The 6,057-nt window shown below is 60.7% G+C and overlaps 1 long non-coding RNA gene across 2 annotated transcripts; it reads left to right on the top strand.

Annotated features, from left to right (window-relative positions):
- The first annotated feature begins 2,029 nt into the window (after nt 1–2,029).
- On the top strand, nt 2,030–3,158 carry LOC132423922 (uncharacterized). Of its 2 annotated transcripts, none has more exons than XR_009519136.1 (3): nt 2,030–2,132; nt 2,488–2,639; nt 2,814–3,158. It is a non-coding gene; the product is annotated as an uncharacterized lncRNA (long non-coding RNA). The 2 variants fall into 2 exon arrangements; XR_009519135.1 differs by having other exon boundaries at nt 2,488–2,715.
- The last annotated feature ends 2,899 nt before the right edge of the window (nt 3,159–6,057 follow it).

Genomic DNA, 6,057 nt, shown 5'->3' with positions numbered 1-6,057 from the left:
GTTGGCAATGAGAGAGAGAGTGGGAAGCTGTGCTCTGGGCGGAAGGTCTGTATCTGGGTCTCAACTCTGCCTCGTCCTTGGCACACGAAGTGGGCCGCCGGCTGACCCTCGCCAGGCTCCCGTTCTCTTCGTGTAAAACGACGGGGTCCCAGCTGCTTTGTACCGCCGCTGCCCTCCCCGGTGAGTGAAGCTGGAGCTGGCGGTCCGGGCCGTGCTATGGGGAGCCCGCGGCGGGCGCTTTGCGGGTAGCACTTATAGCGGCTTCGCGGCAGCCGAGCTGGGAGTGTTTACACCATGGGCATTGGCAAGCGCAGCAAATCCGGGCTGTCTGAGAGCTGGTTACCCGTGTGCCCCTAGCTCTGGTCATCGAAGCCCCTCCCATCTCTCAACCCTGGGGTCAAAGCAAGGACTAGAAGGAGGATATGAAGTGTTCGCAGGAATACCCCGGAAAACAAACGAACAGTGACATCAACGCCCAGGCCCGCTCTCTCCAGGCCCCAGCAGGCCCCTTCCCTGGAGACCAGGCTCTCCCGGAGGCCAGACTCCCGTGGGCACGGCAGGCTGCCCACCCTCAGGGACACTTGCACAAGGACGTCGCATCTGCGGGCTCCGGGAAGTCCCGAGGGCGGCTCCCCCGACCTGCGTGGCTACGGCTGCCCTGGCGTCCTCACTGCCTTCTGTAAATACTTGTGGAGAAGCCTGTGGCCTCTTTGGATCTGGGTGTGCACACGTCTGAGGCCTGGCCCTGGCTCTCTTCCCCAGGGGCTCCTGCAGGACGTGCTGCCTGATGGGACCCCGCCGAGGAAGCCCCGCGGGCGGGGTGGCGGTGCAGAGGGAAAGGTGCCAGGACCCCCGTGATCTCATTCGGGCCCCTCGCATTGCCCTCTGACCCAGGCTCTGGGCTTGAATTACGAGAATCCCGTAAGGTAACGTAGGTGGGGAGCTGCTGCCTGGTGGAGGCTCAGGCGGGACCAGCGTCCTCTTTGTCCTGACCACGTGATCCTGCGCTCTCTGGATGTGCCCAGAGCTTCCTGGCTCTGGGTAGGGGGAGGGTTTGTTTCTTTTCTGGCAGCAGGAGCCCAAGATCAGGCAACAGCCCACCTGCGTGAGGGTGCGGGGCGGGGGAGAAGGTGGTCCCACAGGAAATGCCAAGTGGGCACCTGGGGCACTTCCTGAGTGTGATCACATGCCCGCGAGTGGGTGGGCCGTCCTTACCTTTTTCCTCCTAGAAAGCATGCCTCCACCTGGAGGCCCTCCAGGCTGGACTCTCCCTCTTTTAGGAAGCCGCTCTGTCCCGAGCCTATCTGGCTGGTCTTACTATCCTTCTCACTCCTCCTGGGTCCCCAGCCTCCAGGGGACCCTTCTCAAGGGCCTGTGGACATTCTGCCACCCTGTCAGCCTGGAGGATGCTTCTCTACTTGTCCCGAAGACAGGGCAGCTTCCCCCAGGTGCGTTCCACATTCTGGAAGGCTCCCAAGAGCAGACGTCCAGTGAAAGGCAAGCCTGCCTCTGCAGTCACACGGGTTTCCAGCGGGCACCCCCCTCCCCTGATGCGCAGTCACCCATCCCTGCCTTGGAGCCGCGGCGGCTGGGAGACGGCGGGGTGGGCTGCCTGGGGCAGGGGTGAGCAGCCATTGCCCCGGGGCCCGTGGAGGCTGCCTGTCAAACAGCACAGGACACGTGATCCCCGAATCCCAGCTCCCAAGGCAGAGAGGTCTGCAGGTGGGCCACGTGTGGCCACCGTCCACCTCCTGCACAGGCCATCTGTTGGAGGGTTCTTCCTGGCTCACTCTGCGTGGAGCCCCCTGCCAGGGGTGTTGGGGACACTTGGCTCTGTCCTCAACGCTGTGACACCTGGACTCTGCAGTTTGGGCCAAGATAGAAAACGGGTGGAACGTTCCTAAGACGAAAGTCCTCATCCCACTGTCCAGTGGTTCCCAGACCACACTGAGTGGGTCAGAAAGCTGTCCGTCTCCTGGTCATAATGCCCCTCACGGGCTGGCGGTAGACTGTGCCCTCAATTTGTCTTAGGTGGGAAGTGGAGCCCATAGAACTCTCTGAGGCCTTACGGCAGACAAGCAGGGGCAGCCAGACAAGGGCCTTGGGTGGTCTGAGCCCAGATGTTCTAGCAGGTACTGAAGGCCATGCCCAGATCCCCCCCCCCCACGTGGCTTGCGTCTGCCTTAGACATCTCCCACCGGAGAACCGGCCGCAGCCCCCAGCACAGGCCTTATGGCTGGGACCACAGGCCCGCCCCTCCCTCTAGGACCCACCCGCGGAGGCACGGACGGCCCCCCACCAACAAAAAACATGACCCAGTACCCCAGACTCCTCCGCGTTGTCCCCAGAGCACGAAGGATGGGTCAGACTTCTGCCCCTACTGAGCTGCTCCCATCCCCATGGCCCAGCACTCCCAGGATGGGATGAGGCTGCTCTCTCTCCTTCAAGGGCAGAGGAAAAGCTCAGCTCTTCTCGGATTCCTCCTAGGGCGCCTGGTGCTGTCCACGCGTGTTTTGCGGCTGACTCAGAGAGGGAAGGCAGTGGCGGGAAACACACACAGCAGCAGATTCCTTCCCCGTCGTCAGGCACCGGCCCCGGCTCCGACCCCGGCCCCGCAAGGCTGGACGCCTGCTAGGCTGGTGACTGACGTGGCCCCAGGCAGGCAGGGGACATCAGGGCCAGAGAAGCCCAGGTCCAGAGGGAAGAGGCCTCAAGGTCAGCAGGGCCACGGGGACCCTCCGCTGGAGGCCGGAGGAGGGACAGGATGCAGTGTCTGCTTTTAAAAGTCATGGATTGATTTTCTTGTGTTTTAGAAAAATGCAGAGCATCAAAACCACGATTGCAGGGATTTTAGCCCTACGGCCAAGACTGAGTCAGCAGTGATGTCAGCCCTGAGCTGACTGAAGGAAAACTAGGAAATGAGAACACGTCTTGGACCTGCCGAGACCTTGCTGTGGACCATGAATGACGGAAGAGTGGGCAGCATGGAGCTGGCCGGGCTCTGCAGGCTGTTTGTGGAAAGGGCCAGGGAGTAAATAGTTTAGGTGCCGTGGCCACTCGGTCCCTGTTGCAACCGCTCGGCTCTGCCCTTGTACCGTGAAAGCCGCCGTGGCCGACAGGCAAATGAGTGGTCGTGGCCTCGTGCCAATAAAACTTTATTTGTGGGCCCTGAGATGTGAGTTTTGTATAATTTCCACATGTTGTAAAATCATCCCTTCTTCTTCTCCTTCTTCCCCGCCCCCTCCTCCTTCCAGCCATTTAGTGGGTTAAAACCATTCTCAGCCAGAGGCCTGGGTACAGACAGGCCGGCTTTGGGCCATAGCTGGCGACCCCGATGCCATCTGATGCGCTCATTTGTGGACGCAGTGACAGACCCAGCAGTGGGCACTTGCTGAAGAACACAGGGCACGCGGGAGCAGAGCCTGGACTGGGGCAGCCCCACGCTCACCCACACTCCCTGCTTCTGCTTCCTGGGGCCCCTGGGGTGCCACACCCCCTGGCCTCAGCAGCACCCCGCTCCTTCGGGGAGGGAACAGGCACAGCCTGACTCTGAGTGGTTCTGGAGGCTGCGGATCTCAGAGCCCAACCTGCGGGGACCCCGGAGACTTGAATGACCCCCCCCCCGCCCCCTGCTGTCCCAACTCCACACCCACCTCCTGGCTAATGCGACTGGCCCAGGAGTGGACGCCAAGCAGCAGGGTCGGGCCTCCGTGGAGGGGGAGAGGAAGGGGTTCTCGTTCCTCTGGGGACTCTGAGCTGGACCACCATGCAGACCTTGAGTGCTGCAGCCTGGACCCCCGTCCCCAGACTCCTGAGAAGTCCCCTCTGCAGGGAGAGAGGCCCCACCTGGAGAGAACCGGGGCGGGAGAGAGCAGAGAGGTGGGGAGACACCCAGGCCGCCGGAGGCCCCGAGGCCCGCCCTGCCCAGGACTCCCAATAAACTCTGTTTTTGCTTTAAGTTATTTTGAGTTGGGAGTTTGTTTTTTGTTTTCTGAAGTTCCATATCTTGAGCTCGCCCTTGACACTTCCTGAAGGAGAAACACACAGAGGATGCTGGGCCCAGAGTTCATGGTAGAGCAGCTGCGCGGCAGGGCCAGGAGTCAGCGGGGGTGCTGCAGGGAGGAGTGTGAGCTGACGGGGGGCCTCACACTCGAGAGAGAAGATGACACCCCGGGAAACCCCGCACCCTGAGCGGCCCCTCCTTAGAGCTGCCCCAGGAGACCCTGGAACACAGCCTCACAGGCGTGTCGCCCTCGCCAGGAGCCCCTTCCCGGCCCATCTGCCCCCGACCCCTCCAGGGGGTGCAGTCGCTGCGCCCAGATGAGCCCTGGGAGCTGGCGGCTGCGCCGGAATATTCCAAAGGCCCAGGAGGCTGTCAGACTGTGACGTGTGATAAAATCCCCAAATGTTCCAGGACAGGAAACCGGTTTAACCTTAACGTTTCCCTGCCGATGGCTCCCGACTGTCTCACAGCACAGCCTGGCTGCGGTCCTGCGAGAGGCCATGCCCTGAGCCAACAAGGGCCTGAAACACCTTTTGGCATGCGGCAGTTGGTGAGACATGAATAAAAGATCCATTGGACATTAAAGCATCCCTTCTCTAAGACAGCGCTTTATCTGCCTCTGAAGGGGATGAGGGCCTGAGGGGGAAGCTGCCCAGAGTGGAGGTCAGCGGCCAGCTGTGGACACCGCAGCCGCCTCTGAGCATTGTGACAGCAGCCGGGGGGGCCGAGGGCCCCGTCCCCCAGCTGAGGCTTGGCCCCGCCCACCAGGACACCTGGTTCCCGGGGCTCCTGTGGGAAGGGCATGCTGAGCCGGCACCTGGCCGGACCTGTCCTGTCCGGGGGCCCTGGGGGGGCCTTGATGAAGGTGGACTTGTGTGCAAAGGGAGGAGGGGTGAGAGGGGCCTCCCTGCCCTCTCTGGGGAGACCAAGGCAGGAGGGGAGCCTGGGCGCTACCCGCACAGAGGACAAATCCCAGAGGACCTCCACCTGCAGGCTGGAGAAGTAAGAGGGCTGCTGGGGATTGTCCAGTGCAGACCCCGAAGCCCCGCTTCTTCCCACATTCCTGCCTGACTTGCACAATGTTCTGAAGAGGCCTCGGTGGGGAGAAAGCCACGGGCCTGGGGAGTGAGGGCCCAGCCTGCCTGGAGCCCTCCCGAGATGCCTCCGAACCAAGGGGGTCCTTTAGACCCTTGCTTCTTTCAATGCTGTGTCAAAATTGTCCAGCGTGGCACCTTTTAGTACAGGTATAAGAATATGTGTGTAGACCCTGTGTAAGAGCATGAATCAAATTGATTAGCAGAAGTGTATTTTTCCATATTTCCTTTTTTTTAAACAGTCCTAATCTTTTTTTAAAAATTTATTTATTTTATTTGTTTATTTTTGGCTGCGTTGGGTCTTTGTTGCTGCGCGCAGGCTTTCTCTAGTTGCTGTGAGCGGGGGCTACTCTTCGTTGCGGTGCGCAGGCTTCTCATTGAAGTGGCTTCTCCTTATTGAGGACCATGGACTCTAGGCGCATGGGCTTCAGTAGTTGTGGCTCGTGGGCTCACTAGTTGTGGCTTGCGGGCTCTAGAGTGCAGACTCAGTAGTTGTGGCACACGGGCTGAGTTGCTCCGCGGCATGAGGGATCTTCCTGGACCAGGGTTCGAACCCGTGTCCCCTGCATTGGCAGGCGGATTCTTAACCACTGCACCACCTGGGAAGCCCTGCCATAATTTCTAAACAGCGCCCCGCATATATGACTGTGGTTTAAAGCTCCTGAAAAGATGTTCAAGAAAGGTTGGAGTCCTCCGGCAACTTAACTGACCTCTTGAAGGCCACGGCTGAATTGAAGTAAGTTCTGGAAACAGGAGGTACCTGGGTCACCTCAGGATATAATCCCAGAGGGACTCTCTTCACCCCCAGACTTATTTCTCCCTTCCCCTCCCCCTCCTTCCCTCCCCTCCCCCTCCTCCTCCTTCCCTCCCCTTCCCCTCCTCCCTTCCCCTCCCCATCCTTCCCTCCCCTCCCCATCTCCCTTCCCCTCCCCCTCCTCCCCTCCCCTCCCCTCCCCTTCC

This window comes from Delphinus delphis, chromosome 4 (assembly GCF_949987515.2).
Source record: "Delphinus delphis chromosome 4, mDelDel1.2, whole genome shotgun sequence".
Lineage (NCBI taxonomy): Eukaryota > Metazoa > Chordata > Mammalia > Artiodactyla > Delphinidae > Delphinus > Delphinus delphis.
This window is presented reverse-complemented; position numbering and strand designations above follow the sequence as displayed.